Below are 15,128 nucleotides of genomic sequence, written 5' to 3'. Positions count from 1 at the left end.
ATGTTTATCTTTCATTTGCTGTATTGAACTTGTGAAAGTTGGACTATTGGACTAATGAAAGTTACATTTTTCTCAAAAATATTTTAGAAATTGCGCGCTGCCTTTTCAGTGGAATGCTGTCGAGGGGTTCCGCGAGCGTAACCCCTGCGCTAGAAAGGTTAACCACTGATTCCTCGTCTGGTCTCTTCTCTGCACCTGGGTCCAACCTCACCATGTCACAGCAAGCTTCTGCCTCAACATGGACCCAGCAGAGATCATCCAGATCCAGAATACTGTAACCCACCAAGGAGCACTACTGGAGCGGCAGCAAGAACAACTCTTCCAAATATCAGAGACCCTCCGGGCACTTACCGATTCCCTCCAACCACGACCAAACCCCAAACCAGGACGAGCCAATGCCCAAGTCTCAATGCCCAGTACTACAGGCGTCGCCGTAGTTCCTCCAGGGAACTTGCATGGGGAACCCAAGATTCCAGCCCCCGTGTGATATAACGGCCACCCAGGAGGATGGAAGGGGTTCCTCACTCAGTGCTCGCTGGTGTTTGAGCTACAGTCCTCCTCGTTCCACACCCTGATCTCCTACCTCAACTCTCGGGCAAGGCCCTGGCGTGGGAAACGGCGATAAGGGAACAGCAGCCACCATCCTGCAGCTCCATATTAGCCTTCACTGCCGAGCTGCGACGAGTCTTCCACCACCCAGTCGGCAGACGAGAAGCGGCAAGCCAACCTTTCAACCTCCGCCAAGTGGCCAGACCAGTGGCTGACTTCGCCATTGAGTTACTACCCTCGCCGCCAAGAGTGGGTGGAATACTGAGGCACTGGTCACCGCTTTCCAACAGGGTCTGTCTAACTCCTTAATAACCTCGTGACTAGGGGGCAGTATTTTCATTTTTGGAAAAATAAGTTCCCAAAGTAAACGGGATATTTTGTCAGGACAAGATCCTAAAATATGCATATAATTGACAGCTTAGGATGGAAAACACTCTAAAGTTTCCAAAACTGTAAAAATATTGTCTGTGAGTATAACAGAACTGATATTGCAGGCGAAAGCCTGAGAAAAATCCAATCCGGAAGTACCTCATGTTTTGAAAGCTTTACGTTCCAATGCATCCCTACTGAGCAGTGAATGGGCAATCAACCAGATTACTTTTTCTATGTATTCCCCAAGGTGTCTACAGCATTGTGACGTAGTTTTACGTCTTTATGTTGAAGAATACCCGTAAGAGGCTACATTGTGTAAGTGGTCACGTGATGGCTCTCAGATTGATTCTCACATGAAATACAGAGTTAGCCATTTTTCCGATCGGTCCTACTGAAAAACCAATTGTCCCGGTGGATATATTATCGAATAGATATTTGAAAAACACCTTGAGGATTGATTATAAACAACGTTTGCCATGTGTCTGTCGATATCATGGAGCTAATTTGGAATATTTTTCGGCGTTGTCGTGACCACAATTTCCGGTCGATTTGTCAACCAAACGTGAGGAACAAACGGAGCTATTTCGCCTACAAAAATAATATTTTTGGAAAAAAGGAACATTGGCTATCTAACTGGGAGTGTCGTGAGTGAAAACATCCGAAGCTCAAAGGTAAACAATCTAATTTGATTGCTTTTCTGATTTTTGTGACCAAGTTACCTGCTGCTAGCTGGACATAATGCTATGCTAGGCTATCGATAAACTTACACAAATGCTTGTCTTGCTTTGGCTGTAAAGCATATTTTGAAAATCTGAGATGACAGGGTAATTAACAAAAAGCTAAGCTGTGTCTCAATATATTTCACTTGTGATTTTCATGAATAGGAATATTTTCTTGTAATATTTATGTCCGTTGCGTTATGCTAATTAGTGTCAGTCGATGATTATGCTCCCGGATCCGGGATGGGGTGTCACTAGAGGTTTTAAAAGACGAACTGGCCGCTCTGAACTGGGAGAAGACCTTGCGCCCCTGATAACGCTGATCATCGGGATGGACAAACGCATCCGAGAATGTGTGAGACAGCGCCTTTTTGACACCATCACGGATTCCCGAGCACCTCAAGCCCCCCGAGCTCAGCATTAAGGAGCCCAGACAAGGGGGGACACACACGGCTGAGCCCACAGGAACGTGAAAGGTGGATGTGCGACGGCTGCTGCCTCTACTGCGGAGATCTTGAACATCTCTGTTCTACATGCCCAGAGTTGACGGGAAACACCGGGGGAGATAAGGGGAGACTCTGATGAGCTCTGCAGTTACACCCCAGCTACCCAGTCTCCATCTGACACTAACCGCAACCCTCCATTGGGACAACTGTCAGCGCCTCAACCACCCAGAGACTCTTAGTTTTCTTTTGATCACTGCTCCTGAGGACCCCCTTATCCTAGAGTACCGCCGGCTAGTGCTACATAACCCACTATTGTCTTGGTCCATGGGACACCTACTAGACTGGAGTAAGAACTGCCAGACTAACTGGCTAAGACCCCAACAGGCCCTCACAGAGAGCCTCGCCATGACTTGTCTGCTCTCCCTCCCGAGTACCTTGACATTCGGGAGGCCTTCAGTAAGAGGCCACCCTCCCTCCTCATCATCCATATGACTGCGCCATAGAACTCCTTCCCTGCTACTCCCCGGGGCCATCTGTACTCCCTCTCGACCCCTGAAGCAGCAGTCATGGACAATTACATCGCTGGAGGCAGGTTTCATTTGCTCCTCTTCATCCCCAGCTGGTGCAGGCTTATTTTTCCTGGGAAAGAAGGGTGGAGGTCTGCATCCCTTTATCAATTACGTAGGGCTGAACAGGATTATGATTAAGAATCGTTACAGCCTACCTCTGATGTTCGTCGCCTTTGAGTTGGCCCAAGGGGCCCAATTCTTCACTAAACTGGACCTCCGCAATGCTTACAATCTGGTGAGAATCAGCGAGGGAGATGAATGGAAGAATGCCTTTAACACCCTGAGTGGCAACTAGCGTTTTATATGCAACTTTGGTGTGGTGGCAGCGCCTCTCACGGCCCTAACCTGCAAGTCCCAGGACCGTTTTGCTGGACCGCAGAGGCTGACAGGGCATTTGGGGAGCTAAAGGGACATTTCACCTCCGGACCCATCTTCGTCCATCCTGATCCTACCCATCCCTCCGTGGTAGAGGTGTATGCCTCGTTCACAGCAGAACGAGGGGGACAAGAAACTTCACCCATGTGCTTTTCTCTCCAAGCGGTTCTTGCCAGCGGAACATAACTACGATGTAGGCAACCGGGAGCTCTTGGCAGTTAAGTGTGCTCTTGACGGGTGGAGACACTGGTTGGAGGGGGCACCAAAACCTTTCGTGATCTGGATGGACCATAAGAACTTTGTTGCCATTCAAGAAGCCAAGTGGTTGAACGCTCGCCAGGAACGCTCTCTAGCCAGGAGAGGGACTCCAAGCCCATCATCTCCAGCTCCCGCATTAAGGCCCCTATGATATGAGGTATTGAGAACAAGGTGTGCATCCAGGGGTTAATCAGACACTGGAGTTCCTGTGGCGGAGGTTCTGGTGGCCCAACATGATTGACGATGTGAGATCCTCCGTTACGCCCAGAGGTTCATTCAATGATGTCTCCGCACCTGGATCAGTGCCATCCTCCTTGCTTTGCTCCTCTGCCCGACACCAACACCTGGCAAACCGGCATCGAAGGTCTCTTCGGCTCCTCTGACGGGGTCAATGGGTGTGGCTGTCCACACGTGATCTTCCCTTAAAGATCGCTCGCTCCACGCTACATAGGACCAATCAAGATCCTGAGTCGCATCAACCCAGTCACCTATCATCTCCAACTTCCCAGGTCTATGAGGGTCTGTCCATCCTGTCTATCCATGTCTCATCTCAAGCTGGTAAGGACCAGTCCCTTCTCTCCCCCCACACCTGCCCCTCCACCCCTCAAATTTTTGATGGTCGCCCGGGCCTACACTGTCCGGCATTTGTTGGAGGCTCATCGGGTCTGAGGCACCATGCAGTACCTGTTGGACTGGGAGGGCTACGGCCCCGAGGAGCGGGCGTGGGTGCCTGTCCGGGACATCCTGGATCCGGGACTTGTTCAAGACTTCAACCAACTACGTGGTGGTCACCCTGGTTCCGCGGCTGGAGCCGCTCCTAGAAGGTGAGGGGGGGTACTTTCATGGTTCCACCTGTCACCAGAGGGCGGCAGAGACCGTCCTAGAGATTTCCCTGTTAAAAAAATTGTGTTTTCTGTTGTCCTTTGCAGAAGCTTGAATTGTTTACCTTGTGCGTTCGTATCCTGAGTGAGTTTTTGAGAATTAGTGGTTGTTGTTTTTCAAGTGTACTGTGATCCCGCGGCTACCGATTCTCAGTAAAGTATTATGTTCATCCTTTAACCACTAATTCCTCATCTGGTCTCTTCTCTGCACCTGGGTCCAACCTCACCACGTAACATTTTAAACAGGATAAAAGCAACACAGAACACAAAACAAGGACAGGCCTAGGTACACACACCAGAAACACACTAGGGTCCATCATTGTTTTGCATGGATCATTCGTCACCTCTGCGTAGGCATCATGGGGTTCCGATGCAGTTGTCGCGGCCTCGGCAGTCTCTTCATAAAAAAGGCCCAACTTCATCCAGAGCAGGGTCGTTACGTTTGGCTCTTCCCGAGCAGAGTCATACTCATCCGGTCCCCTCTCCCCAGATGTGGCTGTAGTGGTGTGGCTATGGCACTTGTCCTCTCCCGTTGTTGGCTTGAATCTGCTGAACAATGTCTGAGAGATGCCTTTGTGTAGGGACAGCTCCTTAGCCCAAATGCTCCTCAGGTGTGGGGGCACAGGCGCAGGTCACTAATTACCACTCCTTCCCACAACGAGACAAACACTCAAAAAAAAGTTAACCGATTCAGAGTAAAGGAAGGTTCTCAAATAATTAAAAATGAAACAAACCAAAACACAGCACACAATAAGATAATATAGCACACGAGGGAATAAATAAAAATACTAAATAGAGCCATAGTTATATCTGACATAATGATGACATGTTTACATGCATTACATTTGTAAACCAACTAAAGTTAATTGCAGCTACACTTCTCTCTCCCTAGGAGTATTTTTATGCGCCAAACAGGTATAGTTGTTCATAGTGTTTTACACTGTACTGTAAATTACTCTATTCTGCAAAATGACTGATGTTCAGGGCCCATATTCGTAAAACATCTTAAACCAGGAGAGGAAATTGACTATTTTAGTGAATGACAGTATTTTCCACGTGTAGCCTACTATTGAAGAATGTTCCTGACATCATAGTTGCCATAGAGGGGATTGGGGAAGGCGAAAAAGTTGCACATCCTCCGCTCACTGTAGGTTTTTCATCCCTACATTAGGTTATCACTCTAGTATAAACAAGTGTTTATGTTCCTGCATATGCACATTTATCGTGCGGGCTCACTGTATCTGTTTGACTTTGCACATTGAGTAAAAGGTCCCCTCACTATATTTCAAAATGCCTCTTTCTGCAATAAAACTCGCTACACTGTTTCACCCGAGACATTCCATGTGCTGCTTTTCTTTGGCTGAGCGGCACCGCTCTTAAAAGCTCCCCAATTGTTTTATTTTCTTTTATTGGGCTCCTGGATGCTCTTCGGCAGTGGAGCAGCATTTGAAGAATTATGCCCGGGAAACTTCTGGAGTGTTCCCAACGCACCTGTGTTTTCACTGCCGCCTCTTTTTTTCTCTCTCTTCTCCTCAAGGGCCTGTGAGGTCATAACCTAAGACACATTTGCATCATAAACAAACACAGAGACATATTCAACTAATTAGAGGGACAGGAATGGAAGGACTGAAACCCCTTTTCATTAGGGTGTGTGTGTGTGTGTGTGTGTGTGTGTGTGTGTGTGTGTGTGTGTGTGTGTGTGTGTGTGTGTGTGTGTGTGTGTGTGTGTGTGTGTGTCAGTGTGTTTTGAGACAGGGGGGTGAGATGGAATGGGTGTGTATCTATGTGTGTGTAGGGGGTGGGGGTGCGCTAATCAGATTTTTGCCCTTTCAAAGCAGCATGCTAAACACACCATTTTGTTTTGCATTCATCAGTAGTTTATACAGTGTCAAAGCTATAGTCAAAGCTAATTAGTAAGATTCGTGCCACCGTTAAATTGCATAAAGTTGAACTTTACTCGACTTTGCCTCATTGCTCCTGCAGCCAGATTCACATCACTAACGGTTACATTGCTCGTGTCCTCATGTCACCTTCCTTCACTTGAAATGACTGACATCAGGTTTCTCCTCTGTCTAAGGACGCCTTCAAACCAGACAAAGGGATGCGAAAATATACAGCAACTCAATGGTTTGTATTGCACTGTTCATCAAAAAAGTAACAAAGACAAATCCGTCAACCAACTGAAAACGTAGAATAGTGTTTATAACGAATCATTTCTCTCCACCCCATCACACCCACTGCGTCGGACATGGGTTCCATAGCCACGGCAAGATGTTTGGGGGTGGGGGTGCTGCGATTGTTTTCGCCTATGGGTGCTACAACATGCGCTACAGACGACAATATCGGTCTGCTAATACAGGACTAGTAAAGGCCCAGTGCATTACTTTTGTGCAAAATAAAAAAGGTTATAATTTGTATTTCATTCATATATTTTTTTATTCCGATTTTTCGGGGGGTGCTGCTCAACCTCAGCACCCCTACTTCCCGCGACTATGTTGCATGTGTTTTGTTTTGAAGGCACCCTCTCCGAGTAAGCAAATAGGCCAGGTTACAAATCACATTACACTTAAATTGCATGACAGGATTACCTGCTTTGTTATTTAATCTCTTTCACATGGACAAGTAAACTCTACAATGGCTAAGCCGTTATGATGGCTCATAATGATGGATAATGACAAGATAAATATTGAACATTTCCAGGGAAAATTCTCAACACCATCCCCACGAACACAGAAATCAGACACCTAATTTTGGATACCTCGGTGAGTATAAGTGATTGATATCCTTGCTAACACTCATTCGAGAATTCCCATGGATTTGTCCAAAATCCCCTTCAGCCCGATGGGAAAAACATAACAACCCTACAGACGGACTCATCTGAGTCGAATACAACCTCACAGCTCTATAATGGGCCCTGGAATTAAACAAATTGGACATTTCTATTTTCTTTGTGGGTTTTCTTGCATTTCGATTCAGATTTATGTTGCATCCTGGGGCAGTCGGTCGACATTTCCATGGCTATATGCAGACGTAAGTAATAACACAGAGAAACCACCAAGACAAACACACACCTTTGAGGTCATTGTTGGTGTTGGATTGTGTTCCGTGTCAGAAATGGTTTAGGGGGATTATTAAGTGGTCCATAGAGTGAGAGGGGTGGCTTTGGGTTGTCTTGGTTAAGCTTAATTTATCATTGTGTGACCGTGCCCTATGCATCTAATATATAATATATGCCATTTAGCAGACGCTTTTATCCAAAGCGACTTACAGTCATGTGTGCATACATTCTACGTATGGGTGGTCCCGGGAATCGAACCCACTACCCTGGCGTTACAAGCGCCATGCTCTACCAACTGAGCTACAGAAAGCGATGATCACACAGAATGATGAAGACTCGAGTGAGGTGATAAGGAATGAACACAGAGAGTGGGGCCTTTGCACTCTGACTCAGGGGTCTTGGGTTATGAAATCATGCCTGTAAGAAACCGCAGATATGCACTAATGGGCAGATATGTAAAGTACTTAACAACCTGTTGTGACTAGGGGGCAGTATTTTCATTTTTGGAAAAATAACGTACCCAAAGTAAACAGGATATTTTGTCAGGACAAGATGCTGAATATGCATATTATTGACAGCTTAGGATAGAACACACTCTAAAGTCTCCAAAACTGTACAAATATTGTCTGTGAGTATAACAGAACTGATATTGCAGGCGAAAACCTGAGGAAAATCCAATCCGGAAGAGCCTCATGTTTTGAAACTTCTGCGTTCCAATGCGTCCCTATTGAGCAGTGAATGGGCTATCAACCAGATTACTTTTTCTACGTATTCCCCAAGGTGTCTACAGCATTGTGACGCATTAATGTTGAAGAATACCCGTAAGCGGCTACATTGTGTAGGTGGTCACCTGATGGCTCTCAGAGTGATTCTCGCGTAAAATACAGATGTAGCCATTTTTCCAATCGGTCCTACTGAAAATCAAATTGTCCCGGTGGATATATTACCGAAAAGATATTTGAAAAACAGTAAACCATGTTTTCGTGACCACAATTTCCGGTCGATTTCTCAGCCAAACTATTTAGGAAAAAAGGAACATTGGCTATCTAACTGGGAGTCTCGTGAGTCAAAACATCCGAAGCTTATCAATGGTAAACGATTTAAGTTGATTGCTTTTCTGATTTTCGTGACCAAGTTACCTGCTGCTAGCTGGACATAATACTATGCTAGGCTGTTGATAAACTTACACAAATGCTTGTCTTGCTTTGGCTGTAAAGAGTATTTTGAAAATCTGTGTCTCAATATATTTCACTTGTGATTTTCATGAATAGGAATATTTTCTAGTAATATTTATGCCTGTTACTTTATGCTAATTAGTGTCAGTCGATGATTACGCTCCCATATCCGGGTTGGGGTGTCACTAGAGGTCGTTTTTCTGGGAATCTGTGCTTTAGTATTTATATTTTTCACAACTTTTACTTTTACTCATTCCCTAGAAAATATTGACTTTTTACTCCAATACATTTTCCCTGACACCCAAAAGTACACGATACATTTTGAATGCCCAGGCAGGACAGCAATATTGTCCAATTCACACACATATAATGCCTTGTCACCCCTACTGCCTCTGATCTGACCCACAGAAATAAGCAATTATTTAGTTATGTCTGAGTGTTGGAGTGTGCCCGCCTGTCAGTAAATGTACAAAAACAAGAAAATAATGCCGTCTGGTTGCTTGATATTAAGGAATTTTGTAAGGTTGTGTATTTATTTTCTTAGTCAACATTGTCTTCTGTTTTGTTGTGTTCTTGAACGCAGCCCCGTCTTTCATTTTTGTTTGTTGAATTCACCTTTGTTAGTTACTCACCTGGTCTCATCAGCTCCTTATTTAGTTCAGTTCATTCTGTTTGTGCCTTTGTAAGGTATTGTTCGTTTTGACTCTACTCAGCCTTTTCCTAGCTCATTTGTGAGAACCAGTTATAGCCTTCAGTCCTAGTTTTGCTTCTCCTGCCTGTTTGCCTACCTGATTATGACCATTACCTGCCCGTGACCATGATTCCTGCCTTCCCCGAAGATGAAATAAACACCTGCTAAAGCAGTGAATAAAGCAAACTTAGGGAGTAGGCATCTAATGTTAACATTCATGAAACCAAGGCTTTTACGGTTACAGAAGTCAACAAATGAGAGCACCTGGGGAGTAGGAGTGGAGCTAGGCACTGCAGGTCCTGGATTAACCTCTACATCACCAGAGGAGAAGTTGGATAAGGTCACGGCTAAAGGCTATAAGAACTGGCCGTCTAGCACGGTCGGCACAGAGAGTAAAAGGAGCAGGTTTCTGGGCACGATAGCATAGATTCAAGGCATAATGTCCTAACAAAAGGTATGGTAGTAAGAGAGTGCATTGGAAGTAAACCTAGGCATTGAGTAATGATGAGAGAGGTATAGTCTCTAGAGACGTTTAAACCAGGTGATGTCATTGCATATGTAGGAGATGGAACAACATGGTTGGTTTATGCATATTGAGCAGGGCTAGAGGCTCTACAGTGAAATAAGACAGTAATCACTAACCAGGACACCTATGGACAAGGCATATTGATATTACAGAGATGCATGCGTAGCCAAGTGATCGTATGGGTCCAGTGAGTGGTTGGGCTGGCTGGGAACATGGTGATTCAGACAGTTAGCAAGCCAGAGCTAGCAAGCTAGCAGTAATACCTTGGATGGACGTCGCGATGGAGGAAAGTCTGTTTTTGCCTCCTCGTGCGGTGACGTCGATAGACCAGTCGTGGATTAGAAGGGTTCCAAGTAGCAGAGGGGACCAAGCCCAAATGGCAAAATGGGTATAGTGGTCCAAGAAACTGACCGACGGATCAGCTAACAGTCCAATATGCTCTAGATAGCTAGCAGGCCACGGTTAGCAGAATGGGCCTTCAGGGGACATCGCGCCTGAGGGGCCTGTTGGAATCCTCGGGAAGATTATGTCGGTATTCTAGTCGTGAAGGATCGGCGGGGTTCCGTGCCCTGCAGCAGAAGGGGTCCAGATATTGTAGCCCAGGAGTGGGCTTCAGGAGTAGCCCAGGAGCCATAGCCGGGAGATGGGCCAAGCATGGGCTCGCTCCAGGCTAATTGGTGCTTGCTCCGGGACGGAAACTTCAGCCAGCAGTAGTCAACCTCGGTTGCGGTTAGCTAGCTGCGATGATCCAGATGTAAAGGTTCAGAGTTTGCAGTAGGAATCGAGAGAAAAATAGGTCCGGTATGCTCTGGTTTGAAACGCGTTGTACGAACTGGCGAGAGCTTTTGAGCTAAAGGTTAGCTGCTGACCGCTAGCAATGGTTAACTGACTGATAGCTGGTAGCTAGTTAGCTGGCTAGCTTCAGTTGATGGATTCCAATTCCGAGGTAAATATAAATACTTTAGAAAAAAAATGATCCACACCACATTGGGTGAGGTGGGTTGGAGGAGAGTATTTTGAAATTGAGGTTTAGGAAAAATAATTTTAAAAAGAATACGAAGAAAAATATATATACATGGACACGACAGGACAAAGACAAAGACGTCTGACTGCTACGCCATCTTGGATTGAGAAGATGGTTCGTGTTCTTTGTTGGCAAGAGTGTTTCAGTCATTAGCCTGGCATGTCATACAACAGCTTTCCCGGTCACAATGCTAACCCTCTAGACAGTAAAGGGGATCTTATCATGGATAAATGTCCATGATAATGTCTGGACTGGCAGACTGTGAAGAGATAAGCAGCACAGGCTGAGCAAAGATAATGTTATCAAATGGGTAAGTGTCGATAAAGAGAAGACTCAACAAAAGCAGACCCTAAAGAAAAAAGTATCAACGTGTATTCTACATCAGCACCGTTTACTTTGCCTAGACATCCTTAGCATGGGTGGAGTTTTGGCTTGCCTGGTGACATCACCAGGTGGTATAAGTTGAAGGCCCAGTGTAGTCAAAATCATTATTTCCCTGTGTTTTAAATATATGTGTAACGGCGTTCGTCTGTTGAAAGAGAGTCGGACCAAAATGCGGCGTGGTGGTTACTCATGTTCTTTAATGAAAATCGAACGATACATGAAATAACTAAATATGCAAAACAACAAACGAAACGCGAAAACCTATACAGCCTATCTTGTGACAAACACAGAGACAGGAACAATCACCCACAAAACCCACAGTGAAACCTAGGCTACCTAAATATGGTTCCCAATCAGAGGCAACGAGAATCACCTGACTCTGATTGAGAACCGCCTCAGGCAGCCAAGCCTATGCTAGACACCCCTACTCAGCCGCAATCCCAATGCCTACTAAAACCCCAATACGAAAACACAACAAAATTAAACCCATGTCACACCCTGGCCTGACCAAATAAATAACAAAAACACAAAATACTAAGACCAAGGCGTGACAATATGAGGTTGGAATAATACTGTGAAATTGTGAAAATTATGATAATGCCCTTTTAGCTTAAAAGCTGTTTCAAAAGATCCCCTGAAATTTCAGCCTGTTTTGGTGGAGTTTTGGCCTGCGACATCACCATATGGTAAATTAGTTAACCAATAAGAAAGAGAGTTCCAAACCTCTCTGCCAATACAAGCTAGTTTTCAGTTTTCCCCTCTCCACTCAGACAACTCATAGCAAAGTTCTTGCTTTAAATAATTCTACATTTCTTCTAAAATAAGTTGAAATTGAAAACTTTTGTTCTCCACACCATGTTATTGGATTTTCAACATTGCAGAAGCACATTTGTTTTTGTAACTTAAGTTAATCAGTTTAATTTAGAAAATAAACACAAATAGCATTGGACGGAATTATTGGCACCCCTGGGAAAGTATTGGTTGCACAGCCAAGATAAATGCAAACAAATGCTTTGTATAACTTGCTGCACCTTTCTACTGGTAATTTGGCCCACTCTTAAGCAGCAAACTGCTGTTTTCAGATCTTGCCATAGGTTTTTGGATGTGATTCAGATCTGGACTCTTCGTCGGCCAATTCCAAACAGTCCAGAGTTTCCTGAACCATTTCTGGTTGATTTTTAATGCGTGTTTGGAGTCATTGTCCTGCTGGAAGACCCACTGGAGACCCAGTTCAATGGAGACCCAGGTTTTGGACACTCCACATAAAATAAGTCAGTTTACTATAGAATACTACAGTACTTACTATATAATTATGTAGTAAACTATACCACACACTGTACTATGACTGGGGCGGCAGGGTAGCCTAGTGGTTAGTGTGTTGGACTAGTTACCAGAAGGTTGCAAGTTCAAATCCCCGAGCTGACAAGGTACAAATCTGTCGTTCTGCCCCTGAACAGGCAGCCACTGTTCCTAGGCAGTCATTGAAAATAAGAATTTGTTCTTAACTGACTTGCCTAGTTAAATAAAGGTGAAATAAAAATAAATATCTCTCGACCATTTGTAGTACTTAATATTGTGTAGAATGCTATAGTAAATACTACAAAAATGTCAGAAAAAAACACATTTTTACTTTAGTAAATATTAGTTTGCATATACCCTGCCCATTCCCCTCCCCATGTCCAAATTTTTGCCACCATATTGTATTCCCTACATGTTATCGAATTGAGCAGAAGCTCTAAACTCTCCGTTCAGAACCCATTCCTACCTACCTTTTAGTATTTCTCCGGATAGGTTTCCTCAAGGAAAAAGACCCCCACTTCTATATCAAATACAATAAAACAAAAACACTTTAGTACGTACTACAGCAATGTCGCCAAGAACACTACAGTATACCATACTACAGTCTGCAAATCACTACAGTAAATACTACAGTCCACAAAACACTACTGTTATTACTATAGTATATACTACTCTTTCTTTACTGCAGTATTTATACTATATATAAATACAATTTTTTTTTTATGTGGGCTGGGTTGAACATTGGGCTCAAAAACATATTTCCTGCCTCTGGTACTGGGGGCCTTGAACCTGTGCAAGACACCATGAAAATCAGCAGATTATCAGTGGACTGCAATGTTCAACCCAGTGTTCAAAAATTGTGTATCTGTTGAAGGTTGTGGGTCTTCCAGCATGACAACAACCCCAAACACTTAAAAGCAACAACAACAAAGTGGTGAAATTGCCAGTAGAATGGTGTAGCAAGGTCATTATAATGTATACATCAAATGATGTAACCAATCATTTTGTCCATGCCATTTCTCTTTACTTTCAAATGTAAAATTGTGAACATAAGTTTACAAAAATACAATTGGTTCTGCAATGTTGAAAATCCAATAACAAGGTGTGGACAAGTGTTCTGTGCTCAATTTCAAGAAATAGGGAATTATTTAAGAAAAATGCAAGTGTGCCAAGTGTACGATACATTAAGGATACCTGCTCTTTCCATGACATAGCTTTCACTTGGATTCACCTGATCAGTCTATGATCCCTTATTAATGTTACTTGTTCCCAGGTTGATGCTGTAAATGAAAATGTGTTCTCAGTCAATTTACCTGGTCAAATAAGGGTAAAATAAATTAAATTAAATCCACTTCAAATCAGTGTACACTACACTCATAGAAAAAAAGGGTTACAAATGGGTTCTTCAGCTGTCCCAATAGTATAACCCTTTTGGATTCCATGTGGGGCCTACATGGAACCCAAAAGGGTTCCTCAAAAGGTTATACTATGGGGACAGCCGAATATCCCTTTTAGGTTCTAGATGGCACCTAGAGTGTAGATGAAAGTGTAGATGAAAGGGATGAGACTGTAAAATAAGGATTTTTAAGCCTTGAGACATGGATTGTGTATGTGTGCCATTCATAGGGAGAATGGGCAAGACAAAATATTTAAGAGACTTTGAATGGGTTATGGTAGTAGGTGACAGGCACACCAGTTGGTGTCAATAACTGCAATGCTGCTGGGTTTTTCACGCTCAACAGTTCCTTGTGCGTATCAAGAATGGGCCATCACCCAAAGGACATCCTGCGAACTTCAAACAACTGTGGGAAGCATTGGAGTCAACAAGCGCCAGCATCCCTGTAGAGCACTTTTGACACCTTGTAGAGTCCATCCCTCGACAAATTAAGGCTGAGGTGGGGTGTGCAACCCAATATTAGGAAGGTGTCCTGAATGTTTTGTATACTCAGTGTAATTGGCCACAACTGTAGCTCTCTCACTCCGCTTCATCAAAAACAAATAGTAAAAAGTACAAAAGTTTTCTCCTGTGGGGGTGGGGGGGGGTGGTTTATACACCGAGTATGTACTTAAAAGTGTTTCCAGCTTTTGAACGTATTTTGCCAGTTCTGAGCAGGGGTGAGTGCTCTCGGTGTGTGGTTGATGCTCGCACTCTGTGGCTCAGCACCCTCAGGACTGTCAGGCCAGGTGATAAGTTAATTACCTGACTCTGGATACTCTGGCACAGCGGCATCTGGAAAGAAGTGGAAGGAGAGAAGGCCTTTGCTCATGCCTTAGAGACAAATACAGAGAGAGGGAAAGAGAGAGGGAGTGGCTATATATAGCTTTTTAAATGAAGTTGTAAAATACAAACCTAGCCAATTTCAGAGTAGAGTTTGGCCCCTATCCTCCTCACCCCTGAGCAAATGGTTCCTTGGCACTATCCCTCTAAAACCCATATATCCTATTTTGTAGGCCCTATTCAATCTATGACATGTGTATTGAGCAGTTAGAATTTATAATATATTCCACAAATTGTCAACAATATGCTTTGTTACATTTGAATGAGGAGACCAAGGTGCAGCGTGGTAGACAAACATCTTACTTTTATTCAAATGAACACCGAAAAACAAAATAAAAAAAGAACAAAGTTCTACAGGCTACACAGCAACTATTCAAAATCAAGATCCCTCTAACTAAGGTGGGAAAAGGGCTGCCTAAGTATGATCCCCAATCAGAGACAAGGATAGACAGCTGCCTCTGATTGGGGACCATACCAGTGCAAACAAAGAAATAGGAAGACTAGATTGCCCACCCTAGTCACAC

The 15,128-nt window shown here is 44.1% G+C and overlaps 1 pseudogene; it reads right to left on the bottom strand.

Annotated features, from left to right (window-relative positions):
- LOC127915505 (LETM1 domain-containing protein 1-like) overlaps nucleotides 1-3,783 on the bottom strand; it is a 46,249-nt pseudogene extending 42,466 nt beyond the window's left edge.
- Nucleotides 3,784-15,128: the final 11,345 nt, after the last annotated feature.

The sequence above is a fragment of the Oncorhynchus keta genome, chromosome 35 (genome assembly GCF_023373465.1).
Source record: "Oncorhynchus keta strain PuntledgeMale-10-30-2019 chromosome 35, Oket_V2, whole genome shotgun sequence".
Lineage (NCBI taxonomy): Eukaryota > Metazoa > Chordata > Actinopteri > Salmoniformes > Salmonidae > Oncorhynchus > Oncorhynchus keta.
The sequence above is the reverse complement of the archived record's forward strand: the minus strand, read 5'-3'. Positions and strand labels throughout refer to the sequence as shown.